The 17,218-nt window shown below is 43.1% G+C and overlaps 1 pseudogene; it reads left to right on the forward strand.

Moving 5' to 3' along the window:
• The window catches only part of LOC121583531, a 35,254-nt pseudogene extending 20,716 nt beyond the window's left edge, over nt 1-14,538 (forward strand).
• Nucleotides 14,539-17,218: the final 2,680 nt, after the last annotated feature.

The raw sequence follows: 17,218 nt of genomic DNA on the forward strand, positions 1-17,218 counted from the left end.
ATACAGTGGCTTGCGAAAGTATTCACTGCCCTTGGCATTTTTCCTATTTTGTTGCCTTACAACCTGGAATTAAAATTGATTTTCTGGGGATTTGTATCTATTTGATTTACACAACATGCCTACCACTTTGAAAATGCAAATTGCATTTATTTATTGTGAAACAAAAAAAAACAGAACTTGAGCGTGCATAACTATTCACCCCCCAAAGTAAATACTTTGTAGAGACACCTTTGGCAGCAATTACAATCGCAAGTCTCTTGGGGTATGTCTCTATAAGCTTGGCACATCTAGTCACTGGGATTTTTGCCCATTCTTCAAGGCAAAACTGCTCCAGCTCCTTCAAGTTGGATGGGTTCCGCTGTGGTACAGCAATCTTTAAGTCATACCACAGATTCTCAATTGGATTGAGGTCTGGGCCATTCCAAGACATTTAAATGTTTCCCCTTAAACCACTCGAGTGTTGCTTTTGCAGTATGCTTAGGGTCATTGTCCTGCTGGAAGGTGAACCTCTGTCCTAGTCTCAAATGTCTGGAAGACTGAAACAGGTTTCCCTCAATAATTTCCCTGTATTTAGCGCCATCCATCATTCCTTCAATTCTGACCAGTTTCCCAGTCCCTGACGATGAAAAACATCCCCACAGCATGCTTCACTGTGGGGATGGTGTTCTCGGGGTGATGAGAGGTGTTGGGTTTGCGCCAGACATAGCGTTTTCCTTGATGGCCAAAAAGCTCAATTTTAGTCTCATCTTACCAGAGCACCTTCTTCCATATGTTTGGGCGTCTCCCACATGCCTTTTTCTTTAAACAATGGCTTTTTTTCTGGCCACTCTTCCGTAAAGTCCAGCTCTGTGGCTTAAAGTGGTCCTATGGACAGATACTCCAATCTCCGCTGTGAAGCTTTGCAGCTCCTTCAGGGTTATCTTTGGTCTCTTTGTTGCCTCTCTGATTAATGCCCTCCTTGCCTGGTCCGTGAGTTTTGGTGGGTGGCCCTCTCTTGGCAGGTTTGTTGTGGTGCCATATTCTTTAATTTTTTTATAATGTATTTAATGGTGCTCCGTGGGATGTTCAAAGTTTCTGATGTTTTTTTATAACCCAACCCTGATCTGTACTTCTCCACAACTTTGTCTCTGACCTGTTTGGAGAGCTCATTGGTCTTCATGGTGCCGCTTGCTTGGTGGTGCCCCTTGCTTAGTGGTGTTGCAGACTCTGGGGCCTTTCAGAACAGGTGTATATATACTGAGATCATGTGACAGATCATGTGACACTTAAATTGCACACAGGTGGACTTTATTTAACTCATTATGTGACTTCTGATGGTAATTGGTTGCACCAGATCTTATTTAGGGGCTTCATAGCAAAGGGGGCGAATACATATGCACGCACCACTTTTCCGTTATTTATTTTGAGAATTTTTTAAAATAAGTTGTTTTTTTCATTTCACTTTTGGACTATTTTGTGTATGTCCATTACATGAAATCCAAATAAAAATCAATTTAAATGACAGGCTGTAATGCAACAAAATAGGAAAAACGCCAAGGGGGATGAATACTTTTGCAATGCACTGTAGTAGTACTTTAAAGTATTTTTACTTAAGTACTTTACACCACTGTGGAAAACTGAGCACATTCAGTGCAACTGAATCAGTGTACGATACAGAGCCTTCATCAGCCTCTCTCAGCTATGTCATACTATCCTGAAACCCCCAAAAGCCAATGATCCTGCAATTGGAGATCTCTGTAAGTAGTCAAGGCTCTTCTAGCTCACCCAGCAATTCTGCTTCAGCTCTGACGGTAAAGACATAAGACCTTAAAGATCAGAATCTGCATTGTCATTATCCTTTCTACTAGTTCAGAGAGACTTCCTTTTCCAAATAAAACAACCACAAAAAAAAGTATTTTCTTCCTTACAACTTCTTAAAACAAAAAGGGTTAAAGACGGGGAGTGGTACCTGTTAAAATTATATTGCAACAATTATAACATGAATTCTAAGCCCTCTGCACTTTCTGAAGAGCAGCATAACACTTAAAATAAAGTACTGTAGGGCCATTTTGAGAATCCCCAGTCTGCAATCATGGCAGGAGCGTGAATAGGCGAGGATTACACCAGGAGCAATAAACCACAATGGGTTCGACACAGGCCTCAGACCAGAGAGAGAGGAGTAAGGGTGCTTATTTGTCTCTGAGAAAATAAGCATGCAGTTTGACGAACACGTCGCATTCCACTAATCTCCACATGAAATGGTTTTTAGCAACAGCAGGCCCATCATACATAACGAAATACTACGGTCGTAAACAGGAAGCCTGCGTATTATTATGGTTGTTATTTTATTTTGGTTTAAAGAAATGATGAGTGTGTTTGGGAAGGCCTGTTATAGTAAGCCAGCTCTAAGGATGGTGCTGTGCCAAGGTGCTGGTCCTTGTGCCAAGCCAACCACTGAGCGCGGGGGACAGAGGAAGCACGGTATAAGACTAGCACACTCAGTCCAGTCCAGGCAGTATTTCATGAACTCACTGATTTATTACCCACATTATTACATGTGACATTTTATGTTGCAACCCAATTTCCCAATTTTTTATTAATAATTTATTGACAAATTATGGACTTTTTGGTACCATTTGTGTGTACAAGACAACGTAGCCTATCTGGGGTAAGAGGATATGAAGATTGGCTTAAGTGAAGACTTGGCCATGTCTGGTCAATGGTCAGGAGGTATGATGTTACACTTAAAGAGGAGATACAGTATGTGAGGTAGCTATATATTTGTGTAGTTAATTCTGGGATGTGCATGTCAATATACATTTGATGATTTGAACACTGCAGACAGATTATTGTGCCAGCTCTGGTTTCGTTTATCCCCTGGATAAAAACTACTGGCCCTACAATTGATAACATTTTTAGGGTCAGGAGTTACCCAGCTGGTTCTGATTAAGTGCTTTGATCCCCCATGATTGACTGGTCTGTTAGTCTATGTCCTTCTATTGCCTTTTGTACTGTATGTACACATCACTTGCATTTCACTCACTCCTGAAAAAAAACACACAAAAAAACATATCAACATAAATTATATCACTACTCACACACACGCATACACACACACACACACACACACACACACACACACACACACACACACACACACACACACACACACACACACACACACACACACACACACACACACACACACACACACAAACAATGTCCATATGTTTACCCCTTCATTCTAAACCAGCGGTCAAAGGTGACCACAGGGAAAAGACATCAAACACACAAACACATAGACCGTAGAGGGACTCTTAATTTCCTGTTTAAATGTATGGAATGGGAAAACAGTACAGTATAGTACTCTCTTGCCCGAAGCATGTGGCCAGAGATACACTCCCTTCACCACTCATGTCAAGCCATATCCTCAATCACATAGGGTTTTTGCTCAGATTCGCCAAAATACACTCCTGTCTTCAAAGTATAATCTCCATTGGATTGTCCTGGATAATAAATAATGCAATGTAGATAATCCATTGAAGCTAGTGTACAGTGTTCATCATATGACCAATTGGTAAACTGATCAGGTGTCCAGTTTATCAGGTTCTCAAGTGAGTTTCTTGTGTACTTGACATTGACCAGCAGGGGTTTCTGTGATTGAATCCCAATCCTAAGTCCACCCCTAATAGGCCTACCACAAGGCAATTCGTGTGGATCCAAAAGGATTGGATATACTGTAAATGGTAAGGTTATGGGTAGTTTTAGAATTTCGGTGGCATTTGCTTCCCTCGCCTTTTAAAAAATACTTTAAAATGTTTATAAACATAATGCAGTAGTGATGAGTAGAGTTGTAGTGACATGTTTTGGGGATTTAGAGATATTTATCTATTATTTTGAATGCTAGAAAGTAAAGAAAGGTATTTAAATAAAAACAAATGCTATTAAAATATACAGTGCATTCAGAAAGTATTTCCATTGATCATCCTTGACATGTTTCTACAACTTGATTGGAGTCCACCTGTGGTAAATTCAATTGTTTGGACATGATTTGGAAAGGCACACACCTGTCAATATAAGGTCCCACAGTTGACAGTGCATGTCAGAGCAAAAACCGAGCAATGAGGTTGAAGGAATTGTCCGTAGAGCTCAGAGACAGGATTGTGTCGAGGCACAGATCTGGGGAAGGGTACCAAAAAATTTCTGTAGCATTGAAGGTCCCCAAGAACACAGTGGCCTCCGTCATTCTTAAATGGAAGACTCTGCCTAGAGCTGGCCGCCCGGCCAAACTGAGCAATCGGGGAAGAAGGGCCTTGGTCATGGAGGTGACCAAGAACCCGATGGTCACTCTGACAGAGCTCCAGAGTTCCTCTGTGGAGATGGCAGAACCTTCCAGAAGGAAAACCATCTCTGCAGCACTCCACCAATCAGGCCTTTATGGTAGAGTGGCCAGAAGGAAGCCCCTCCTCAGTAAAAGGAACCTAACAGCCCACTTGGAGTTTGCCAAAAGTCACCTAAAGGACTCTCAGACCATGATAAACAAGATTCTCTGGTCTGATGAAACCAAGATTGAACTCTTTGACCTGAATGCCAAGCGTCACGTCTGGAGGAAACCAGGCACCGCTCATCACCTGGCCAATACATTCCCTACGGTGAAGCATGGTGGTGGCAGCACCATGCTGTGGGGATGTTTTTCAGGCATAGCCAAGAAGACTAAAGGCTGTAATCGCTGCCAAAGATGCTTCAACAAAGTACTGAGTAAAGGGTCTGAATACTTATGTAAATGTGATATTACAGATTTTATTTCAAAAATTCTAAAAACCTGTTTTTGCTTTGTCATTATGGGGTATTGTGTGTAGATTGATGAGGAAAATAAAACAATTGAATCCATTTTAGAATAAGGCTGTAACGCAACAAAATGTGGAAAAAGTGAAGGGGTCTGAATACTTTCCGAACACACTGTATGTGTCCCTAAGTTTTATGTCATTGATGTTAGTCAACTGTAGCTCAGTTGGTAGAGCATGGTGCTTGCAACACCAGGGTTGTGGGTTCGTTTCCCACGGGGGGCCAGTATGAAAAATGTATGCACTCACTAACTGTAAGTCGCTCTGGATAAGAGCTTCTGCTAAATGACTAAAATGTAAAATATAATGTTACCACCTTGAAAAAACTCATTACAAAGATATTGTGACCTTGAGCATTCCCTCCAGTGGCAAACTCTTATTAAATACAATTATTAGCTAATCACACCCTTTAAGCATGTCATAAATTTGAGGATTCCATTGATAATTTATTATTGTAAGTCTTATAACACTTATTGTAAGTCGCTCTGGATAGGATTGTCTGCTAAATGACACAAATGTAAATGTGAAATGTAATAATTTGGTGTGTCTAAATACTAACTGTCATTGGTGTTACTCAGTTTAAGTGAAAGTAAATTACATTGTGAGAAAAATCTATCATATCACTTTAGTAAAACATTTTTTAAAGGGTTAGGACTTTAGATTTGAGCATCTGTGGCTCCATTTAAGAAAATCCTCAATTAACTCAAATGTATCATTTGTGTTACTACTCCTACTGGTGGTGCGATGTTATCATAATCATACAAATTATTTAAAGTCATTAAGCTGTCATATTAGTTGATGTAGAATGGAAAGATTTACCCAAATACAATCACATTTTTTGTTACCTTTATTTTAACAGGGAGTCAACACTGAGACACCAGGGTCTCATTTCCAGGTGAGCACACAATACACATCCAAATACAATATACACATTTAAAACTACACATCCATATATACACATTAAAATACACAAAAATACACAAAAAGCTAAACACAATCGTAAAAAAAAACATACACATTCTTTTGCAAAAAGGTCCCCTTACAGCCGTTTGAAATGCCCTAGGGGCACCAATTATTCCAACTTTGTTTCATAGAAATAGTGATGATTATGGTCAGCTTCCTTCTCTTGGAACGGAGTTAGATACAGTGGGGAAAAAAAGTATTTAGTCAGCCACCATTTGTGCAAGTTCTCCCACTTAAAAAAATGAGAGAGGCCTGTAATTTTCATCATAGGTACACGTCAACTATGACAGACAAAATGAGATTTTTTTTTCTCCAGAAAATCACATTGTAGGATTTTTAATGAATTTATTTGCAAATTATGGTGGAAAATAAGTATTTGGTCAATAACAAAAGTTTCTCAATACTTTGTTATATACCCTTTGTTGGCAATGACACAGGTCAAACGTTTTCTGTAAGTCTTCACAAGGTTTTCCCACACTGTTGCTGGTATTTTGGCCCATTCCTCCATGCAGATCTCCTCTAGAGCAGTGATGTTTTGGGGCTGTCGCTGGGCAACACGGACTTTCAACTCCCTCCAAAGATGTTCTATGGTGTTGAGATCTGGAGACTGGCTTGGCCACTCCAGGACCTTGAAATGCTTCTTACGAAGCCACTCCTTCGTTGCCCGGGCAGTGTGTTTGGGATCATTGTCATGCTGAAAGACCCAGCCACATTTCATCTTCAATGCCCTTACTGATGGAAGGAGGTTTACACTCAAAATCTCACGATACATGGCCCCATTCATTCTTTCCTTTACATGGATCAGTCGTCCTGGTCCCTTTGCAGAAAAACAGCCCCAAAGCATGATGTTTCCACCCCCATGCTTCACAGTAGGTATGGTGTTCTTTGGATGCAACTCAGCATTCTTTGTCCTCCAAACACGACGAGTTGAGTTTTTACCAAAAAGTTATATTTTTGTTTCATCTGACCATATGACATCTCCCAATCCTCTTCTGGATCATCCAAATGCACTCTAGCAAACTTCAGACGGGCCTGGACATGTACTGGCTTAAGCAGGGGGACACGTCTTGCACTGCAGGATTTGAGTCCCTGGCGGCGTAGTGTGTTACTGATGGTAGGCTGTTACTTTGGTCCCAGCTCTCTGCAGGTCATTCACTAGGTCCCCCCGTGTGGTTCTGGGATTTCTGCTCACCGTTCTTGTGATCATTTTGACCCCACGGGGTGAGATCTTGTGTGGAGCCCCAGATCGAGGGAGATTATCAGTGGTCTTGTATGTCTTCCATTTCCTAATAATTGCTCCCACAGTTGATTTCTTCAAACCAAGCTGCTTACCTATTGCAGATTCAGTCTTCCCAGCCTGGTGCAGGTCTACAATTTTGTTTCTGGTGTCCTTTGACAGCTCTTTGGTCTTAGCCATAGTGAAGTTTGGAGTGATACTGTTTGAGGTTGTGGACAGGTGTCTTTTATACTGATAACAAGTTCAAACAGGTGCCATTAATACAGGTAACGAGTGGATGACAGAGGAGCCTCTTAAAGAAGAAGTTACAGGTCTGTGAGAGCCAGAAATCGTGTTTGTTTGTAGGTGACCAAATACTTATTTTCCACCATAATTTGCAAATAAATTCATTAAAAATCCTACAATGTGATTTTCTGGAGAAAAAAAATCTCAATTTGTCTGTCATAGTTGACGTGTACCTATGATGAAGATTACAGGCCTCTCTCATCTTTTTAAGTGGGAGAACTTGCACAATTGGTGGCTGACTAAATACTTTTTTCCCCCACTGTAGTTAAGGAATAGGAGAGCTATCTCTTCTAACTGCCATCTCTACCACGAAGTCTCCTCAGAGATTGCCATGGAGCGAACAATCCAGATATTATACAGCCTCACTCCACACAGACTGCCTTGGGTTTCTCGTCTGCTGTGGTAACCAATTTTGTTGTTGTGGGAGTTAAGATATTTTTATTGACTTAAGAACATACACAAACATCAACACGTTGGTGTAAACAATTTAAACAGGACTCATATCTCCACCTAGCTTGATCTCACAATGACTTCAAGGATAGGACAGGGTCACGCCCTCATTGCTCCACCCTTAACTTCTGGACTTGTCTCCGTGCTGTTTGTTTCTACTTGACTGTATGCCAAACTTTTCGTTTTTTATATTTAACAAATTTACCAACGTCGTACTTTTTTCCTCGCTCAACTTTTTTCATTCAACTTTTTCACCCCGGACACTTTATCTGGACATGGTTCCACAGGACCTCCACCAGCTGGAAAAAGCTAAGTAGTAACATTAACACTATGCCATCTAATTGCAGTCGCTGTACTCATAATATACAGGACAACTATCTCCTTATGGTGAGGATAGCTGTGTTGCAAGCACAGCTTCAGATGCAATCGTTAGGCAAGGGCAATTTAAGTGTAGGAAAGGACGAAACAGCGTCTGTGCCACCAGTAAGTACAGATAGTAGTATAAATCCCCCTGCACAGTCCCCGCAGTCGGACAATTTTCTCAAGGCTTCTGGAAAGAAATGCTGTCGGCATGCTCAACCGGTGTCACTCATTCAGCCGACAGAAACTTTCAACCGGTTCTCCCCATTAAGGAATGAGTCGGATTCAGAGGCCGAGCCTTCTCAGGTTTCTCCTCCACTCGTTACGGGGTCTGAGCCACCGAAGCCTCCCACCATTAGCTCTGACAAATTGAAAACCCCAGTCATTGGCAACTCCATTACCCGCAATATTAGACTTAAAAAGAATCATCCAGCGATCATACACTGTTTACCAGGGGGCAGGGCTACCGACGTAAAGGCTCAGCTGAAGATGGTGCTGGCTAAGGCTAAAACTGGCGAGTGTAGAGAGTATAGCGATATTGTTATCAACGTCGGCACCAACGATGTTAGTCACCAAGTGCAACATAGCTTCAGCGTGTAAATCAGCTAGAAAGATGTCGGCATCGAGTAATTGTCTCTGGCCCCCTTCCAGTTAGGGGGAGTGATGAGCTCTACAGCAGTCTCACAACTCAATCGCTGGTTGAAAACAGTTTTCTGCCCCTCCAAAAAGATAGAATTTGTGTTCCTTTTTCCTTCTTCCTTTTTTGTCGGAATAAAACAGGATATAAAACAGGATATAATGAGGACTACATTAAATATATCTTGCATGTAATGGACATAAAGAACTGGTCTTGCGATACATATAGGATCGGCCTAATATTGTGTATAAGAGGTCATACAATAAGTTTTGTAGTGATTCCTATGTTGTTGATGTGAAGAATATTTGTTGGTCTGTGGTGTGTAATGACGAGCAACCAGACGCTGCACTTGACACATTTATGAAGCAACACAAACATAGACACATGCATACAAACACACGATAACATACGCACTATACACACGTACACATGGATTTTGTGTTATAGATATGTTGTTGTAGAGTAGAGGCCTGAGGGCACACACTTAATATGTTGTGAAATCTGTTATGAATGTATTGTAATGTTTTTAAAATAATAGATCTACGAGGCTTTGAATGTGTTAGTGAAGGGTGGCAGTATTGAATTATGTTATCATGGGACTGCCCATATTTCCCTCTGCTCTAGGCCAATTGACTGCCAAGGGTTTGCCTTAGGAAGCAAAGGTGTGTCATGAGTCAGGGAGATGGTCTGATGGTATTAGTGACAATAGACCTAGATATGGGGGAGGTTTTAGTGGGTGGAATGTTAGGACAATTGGAAGATTACTAAGTTGCAGCTACAGTATGCTTAACAGTGCAAATATTATGGTACAGCTATATGGACACTTAATCATCATGGTGCTTTTTAATGGTAAGTTTACAAATATTGGTTGAGGTAAGTATAATTGAAACTTGGTTATGGTAAGTAGGGAAATAAGTATAGCCAGTTACAATTGTAATGGCTTAGCAGATCATAAAAAAAGAAGATACATTTTTACCTGGCTAAAAGAGAAAGAATATAATATCTATTGTTGACAGGAAACTCACTCTACAAATATAGATGAGGTTGAGTGGAAAAAGGACTGGGAGGGAGAAATATATTTTTGTCATGGGCAAAGAAACTCAAAAGGGGTGATTATACTAATTAATAAAAATGCTGATCCAATTGTGCAAACTTTGCAAACAGATCCTCAAGGAAGATGGATTCTTTTAAATATGCTATTGGACCAAAAACAGGCTAATTCATCTATATGGGCTAAATAATGATGATCCACACGCCTTCGAAAATATATATAATAATCTACTGAGCTCACAAGCAACGAATGAATCTATTATTATGGTGGGAGATTATAATACGGTTTTAAGTACCTCAATGGATCGTAAAGGAAATCACACTACGTCAAGCACTTAAGGAGATCACAAATATCATGGATACAATAGAACTTGTGGATATAAGGAGGCTGAAAAACCCTGACCTAGTGAGATATACATGGAGAGGCTTAATCAAGCTAGCCGTCTTGATTACTTCCTGGTCTCATTTTGTTGGCATCAAAAGTAAAAAAAAGTATTAATAAGAGACCGAATGCAATCGGACCACCATCTAATTGGCCTCCATACAACTCTTATAGAATTTCCACGTGGACGGGGATATTGGAAATGTAATCAATGCCTATTGGATGACAATTTGTTCTTAACTAAGACAAAATCATTCATCATTTACTTTTTTCTGCACAACATAGGTACAGCAGATCCCCTTATTGTACGGGACACTTTTAAATGTACTTTTAGAGGCCATTCAATACAATACTCATCATTAAATCAAAAGCAGTTTAGGTCAAAAGAGATTAGACTAATAAAGGAAATAGAGGAAATAACAGCGCAGGTAGATGGTAATAAAACTGTACTATAGAGGCACAAAATAGTTTAGAGGAAAAACAAAAAGAATTGGAGGTACTTATTCAAGAATGATCAAGATGTAATGTATTACAAAACTAAAGCTAATTGGATGGAAAATTGTGAAAATTGCACTACATTTTTCTTGAATCTTCAACATAGAAATGCTACCAAAAATAATTTACAGAAACTCGTTACAAATGATGGAGTCCTCCATGATTCACCAAATTATATTTTGAAAGAGGAAGCAAAATATTTTAAGCATGTTTCTTTTCAGTCTCCTCAATTTCCACTGAAATATGTTAACTGTAAGGATTTATTTCCTAATAATAATGTAAAATTAACAAATTTACAGAAAGACCTGTGTGAAGGCCAACTTACAACAGGAAACTTTTGAGGCCGTTAAATCTTTTCAGTCTGGACAAATACCAGGTCTTGATGGTATACCAGTAGAGGTATATCAGACCTTTTTTTGATGTACTCAAAGATCCATTATTAGCATGTTTTAACTACTCCTATAAAAATGGTGGACTTTCAGGTACTCAACAAGAAGGTCTGATTTAATTCCTACTAAAACAGGACCCAGGTGGTAAGTATAAAGATTCAGTCCATTTAAAATACTGGAGGCCTCTCACACTTCAATGTTGTGATGCAAAAATCCTGGCAAAATGCATAGCACATAGAATAAAAAAGGTTTTACCAGAAATTGTTCATCCTGATCAGCCACCAATTGTGCAAGTTCTCCCACTTAAAAAGATGAGAGAGGCCTGTAATTTTCATCATAGGTACACGTCAACTATGACAGACAAATTGAGGAAAAAAAATCCCAATCACATTGTAGGATTTTTATTGAATTTATTTGCAAATTATGGTGGAAAATAAGTATTTGGTCACCTACAAACAAGCAAGATTTCTGGCTCTCACAGACCTGTAACTTCTTCTTTAAGAGGCTCCTCTGTCCTCCACTCGTTACCTGTATTAATGGCACCTGTTTGAACTTGTTATCAGTATAAAAGACACCTGTCCACAACCTCAAACAGTCACACTCCAAACTCCACTATGGCCAAGACCAAAGAGCTGTCAAAGGACACCAGAAACAAAATTGTAGACCTGCACCAGGCTGGGAAGACTGAATCTGCAATAGGTAAGCAGCTTGGTTTGAAGAAATCAACTGTGGGAGCAATTATTAGGAAATGGAAGACATACAAGACCACTGATAATCTCCCTCGATCTGGGGCTCCACGCAAGATCTCACACCGTGGGGTCAAAATGATCACAAGAACGGTGAGCAAATATCCCAGAACCACACGGGGGGACCTAGTGAATGACCTGCAGAGAGCTGGGACCAAAGTAACAAAGCCTACCATCAGTAACACACTACGCTGCCAGGGACTCAAATCCTGCAGTGCCAGACATGTCCCCCTGCTTAAGCCAGTACATGTCCAGGCCCGTCTGAAGTTTGCTAGAGTGCATTTGGATGATCCAGAAGAGGATTGGGAGAATGTCACATGGTCAGATGAAACCAAAATATAACTTTTTGGTAAAAACTCAACTCGTCGTGTTTGGAGGACAAAGAATGCTGAGTTGCATCCAAAGAACACCATACCTACTGTGAAGCATGGGGGTGGAAACATCATGCTTTGGGGCTGTTTTTATGCAAGGGACCAGGACGACTGATCCGTGTAAAGGAAAGAATGAATGGGGCCATGTATCGTGAGATTTTGAGTGAAAACCTCCTTCCATCAGCAAGGGCATTGAAGATGAAACGTGGCTGGGTCTTTCAGCATGACAATGATCCCAAACACACCGCCCGGGCAACGAAGGAGTGGCTTCGTAAGAAGCATTTCAAGGTCCTGGAGTGGCCTAGCCAGTCTCCAGATCTCAACCCCATAGAAAATCTTTGGAGGGAGTTGAAAGTCCGTGTTGCCCAGCGACAGCCCCAAAACATCACTGCTCTAGAGGAGATCTGCATGGAGGAATGGGCCAAAATACCAGCAACAGTGTGTGAAAACATTGTGAAGACTTACAGAAAACGTTTGTTCTGTATCATTCCCAACAAAGGGTATATAACAAAGTATTGAGAAACTTTTGTTATTGACCAAATACTTATTTTCCACCATAATTTGTAAATAAATTCATTAAAAATCCTACAATGTGATTTCCTGGATTTTTTTTCCTCATTTTGTCTGTCATAGTTGACGTGTACCTATGATGAATATTACAGGCCTCTCTCATCTTTTTAAGTGGGAGAACTTGCACAATTGGTGGCTGTCTAAATACTTTTTTTCCCCACTGTATGACAATTACTTGAAACAATTAAACATTATGAAACATCAAAGATACCAGGCCTGGTCTTCATAGCAGAATTTGAAAAGGCGTTTGATAAAGTATGACTAGAATTTATATATAAATGCCTGGATTACTTTAATTTTGGTGAATCTCTTTTTACAATGGGTTAAAGTTATGTACAGCATCCCCAGATGTAAAATAGTAAATAATGGTTACATCTCAGAAAGTATTGAGCTTTTAAGAGGAGTAAAACAAGGCTGTCCGTTGTCTCCATATCTATTTATTATGGCCATTGAAATGCTAGCTATTAAAATTAGATCCAACAAGAAATACAAGGGGTTAGAAATCCAGGGGATAAAAACAAAAGTGTCAACGTATGCCGATGACTCAAGTTTTTTCTTAAGTCCGCAATCTGGATCCCTGCACAGTCTCATTGAAGATCTTGATCACTTTTCTAGCAATCTCTGGACTAAAACCTAAATACGACAAGTGTACCATATTACGTATTGGAACGTTAAAAAGACACGAACTGGCAACAGTCAAACTGAAAACACTGGTATAAATACACAGGGGATAATGGGGACAAATGGGAGACACCTGGTGGGGGGTTGAGGCAAGCACAAGACAGGTGAAACCGATCAGGGTGTGACAGTAAGTTCATTTATATTTTTTGAGATGTGAATACCAAGTATGTCTACTTCACCATCCGCCCATTTTATTGGTTAACCTTGTAGTTTCCCTCTCCCCTTACTCGCACCATCTCCATGCCACCCTGCTGTGGGGGAACCAGTCGAAATCTCTCTGTGTACTCATCGAGTCAGGGGCCGATGAGAGTTTTCTTGACACTACCCTGGCATCCGAACTGGACTTCCCCACTCAGCCCCTCTCCATTCCCATGGATGTTAGAGCGCTGGACGGGCGCTCTATAGGCAGGGTCACCCACAATACCACTCCCATCAACCTACGAGTGTCAGGGAACCACAGCGAGGCTATCCAATTCCTGCTTATTAAGTCCCCTGAGGTTGTCTTGGCTCCTCATCAACTGGACTGCTGGTGCCATCATGGGCTGGAGCCTGTTCTGCCACGCCCATTGCCTGAAGTCGGCGCAGCCTGCCCCGGGACGTCTTCCTGTGGGCTCGGAAATTGCCCCGGACCTCTCTGCCATTCCCACAGAGTACCAGGACCCCCGGGAGGTTTTTAGTAAGGCCCGGTCACTTCGCTTCCTCCGCACCGACCCTATGACTGCGGGATTTACCTTCTCCCGGGAACCACACCACCACGGGGACGACTGTTTTCAATGTCGGGTCCGGAGACCAAGGCCATGGATACCTACATCGAGGACTCCCTGGCTGCAGGGTGTATCCGGCCTTCTGCCTCCCCCGCCGGCGCAGGGTTCTTCTTTGTGGAGAAGAAGGACAAAACCTGCACCCGTGCATCGACTACCAGGGCCTCAATGACATCACTGTTAAGAACCACTACCCGTTACCACTCATCGCCTCGGCCTTCGAGCCGCTCCAGGGGGCCACCGTTTTTTCCAAGTTGGACCTGCGGAACGCCTACCACCTGGTGCGGATACTGGGAAGGGGACAAGTGGAAGACTGCCTTCAACAAGGCCAGCGGTAACTACGAATATCTGGTCATGCCATTTGGTCTAACCAACGCTACGGCTGTGTTCCAGGCCCTGGTTAATGACGTTCCCGCGACATGTTGAACTGGTTTGTCTTCGTCTACCTTGACGACATCCTCGTTTTCTCCCGCTCAGCCCAAGAACACGTGCTCCACATCAGACAGGTCCTCCAGCGCCTCCTGGAGAACCAGCTTTTTGTTAAAGCAGAAAAGTGCGAATTCCATCGCTCCACCATCCCCTTCCTTGGTTACATCATCGCTGTGGGGAATATACAGATGGATCCCGGAAAGGTGAGAGCTGTGGTGGATTGGCCCCAACCTACGTCCAGAGTGCAGCTGCAACGTTTCTGGGATTTGCCCATTTTTATCACTGCTTTATCCGGGGTTACAGCACCCTGGCTATCTCCCCTGTCTGCACTCACGTCTCTCAAGGTTCCGTTCACATGGTCCCCAGCTGCGGACCGGGCGTTCCGGGACCTCAAACACTGCTCCCAGTGTTCACCACAGCTCCCATATTAGTTTATCCTGACCCGTCCTGTCAGTTCATGGTGGAGGCCGACGCTTCGGATGTCGGAGTAGGGGCTGTCCTGTTCCAGCGTTCTGCCCTGGACCTCAAGCTGCAGGTCCGTGAGGCGCAGCATTCCCAGCCGAACACCGGGGGTGGGGGGCAGTTAACCGGATGTTTGTTCCTGACGCTGTCCACCCCTCGGTCCTGGAGTGGGCTTTCCTGCCACCCGGGTTCCCATCGGACCATGGCTGTTGTGCGACAACGCTTTTGGTGGCCTACCATGGTCCCTGACGTCTCCGCGTTCATTACCGCCTCCACGATCTGTGCGCAGAATAAGAATCCTCGGCAAGCTTCCTCACTGTCCCTGGTCACACATATCGCTGGACTTCGTCACTGGTCTCCCCCGTCTGATGGCAACACCGTCATCCTTACTGTGGTGGACCGGTTTTCCAAAGCCGTCCATTTCATTCCTCTCCTCAAACTACTCTCTGCCAAAGAGACGGCCCAGCTCATGGTGCAGCACTTGTTCCGGATCCATGGACTCCCGGTGGACATCGTGTCCGACCGGGATCCTCAGTTCTCGTCCCGGTTCTGGAAGGCGTTCTGCATGCTCATTGGGTCGTCGGCCAGCCTGTCCTCTGGGTTCCACCCCAAGTCGGAGCGAGCCAATCAGGACCTGGAGACGACTCTTCGCTGCCTTGTTTCCACCAACCCCACCACCTGGAGCCAGCAACTCATGTGGGTTGAGTACACCTGCAACACCCTTCCCTGCTCTGCCACTGGTCTCTCACCTTTTGAGTGTTCCCTGGGATATCAGCCCCCGCTCTTCCCGGTGCAAGAGGAAGAGGTCGGCATACCCTCAGCCCAGATGTTCGTCCACCGCTGTCGCCGTACCTGGAAGAGAGTCCGGTCGGCTCTTCTCAAAACCACCTCCAGGTATCGACGACAGGCGGACCGCAACCGGACCCCGCTCCCCGGTATCGTCTCGGGCAGAGGGTATGGGTGTCCACTCAGGATCTGCACCTCCGGTTGAAGTCCCGCAAACTTTTCCCCCCATTTTATCGGCCCTTTCCCCATCTCCAAAATTATTACATTTACATTTACATCATTTAGCAGACGCTCTTATCCAGAGCGACTTACAAATTCCCCCTCTGCTGTTCATCTTCTGTTGCCCCTTACCCTCCGTATACATCCCACTTTTCATGTGTCTAGTGTTAATGTCTCACAGTCCTTTGGCTCCTGTTTCCAGGCCCGCACCTCTCCCCAGTCTCATCGACGGCCAACAGGCATACACGGTGAGGCGCCTCCTGAAGGTTTGACTGCAGGGCAGGGGATTCCAGTACTTGGTTGACTGGGAAGGTTATGGCCCGGAGGAGAGGTGCTGGGTCCCCGCTAGGGACATCCTGGACCCAGGCCTCATCGCTGAATTCCACCGCCGGCACCCCAGGTCAACCAGGTATGAGCCCAGGCAGCAGCTACTATTCCTGGGGTCCTGCAACATTAAGGCAGTTATATACAATTACAAATATTACACGGCATTACATTTCATAACACTTGACCTAATACATTTAGAGTGTTCCCTCAGGCCACCACTCCACTATCACATATTTACAATACAACATCCATGTGTACGTGTGTGTTGATTGAATGTCTATATGTATGTGTGTATGTGCCTGTGTCTCTTCACAGTCCCCACTGTTCCACACAGTGTATTTTCACCTGTTTTAACCCTCCCGTTGTCCTAGGATCAAAATGACCCGCCACTGTGTTGAACCAACTTTATTTAATTTTTATATTTTTGGGATCATTTGTGAGAAGGAGGCAGTGAGACTTTAAAGAAAGTATCACTGCCTCCTTCTCACAAATGATCCAAAAAATATAAAAATTAAATAAAGTTGGTTCAACACAGTGGCGGGTCATTTTGACCCTAGGACAACGGGAGGGTTAAAAAATCTGATTCTACTGCTTGCATCAGTTACCTGATGTGGAATAGAGTTCCATGTAGTCATGGCTCTACGTAGTACTGTGTGCCTCCCATAATCCGATCTGGACTTGGGGACTGTGAAGAGACCTCTGGTGGCATATCTTGTGGGGTATGCATGGGTGTCCTAGATGTGTGCCAGTATTCCAAACAGACAGCTCGGTACATTCAGCTCGTCGACACCTCAC

This window comes from Coregonus clupeaformis, chromosome 15 (genome assembly GCF_020615455.1).
Source record: "Coregonus clupeaformis isolate EN_2021a chromosome 15, ASM2061545v1, whole genome shotgun sequence".
NCBI classification, from domain to species: domain Eukaryota; kingdom Metazoa; phylum Chordata; class Actinopteri; order Salmoniformes; family Salmonidae; genus Coregonus; species Coregonus clupeaformis.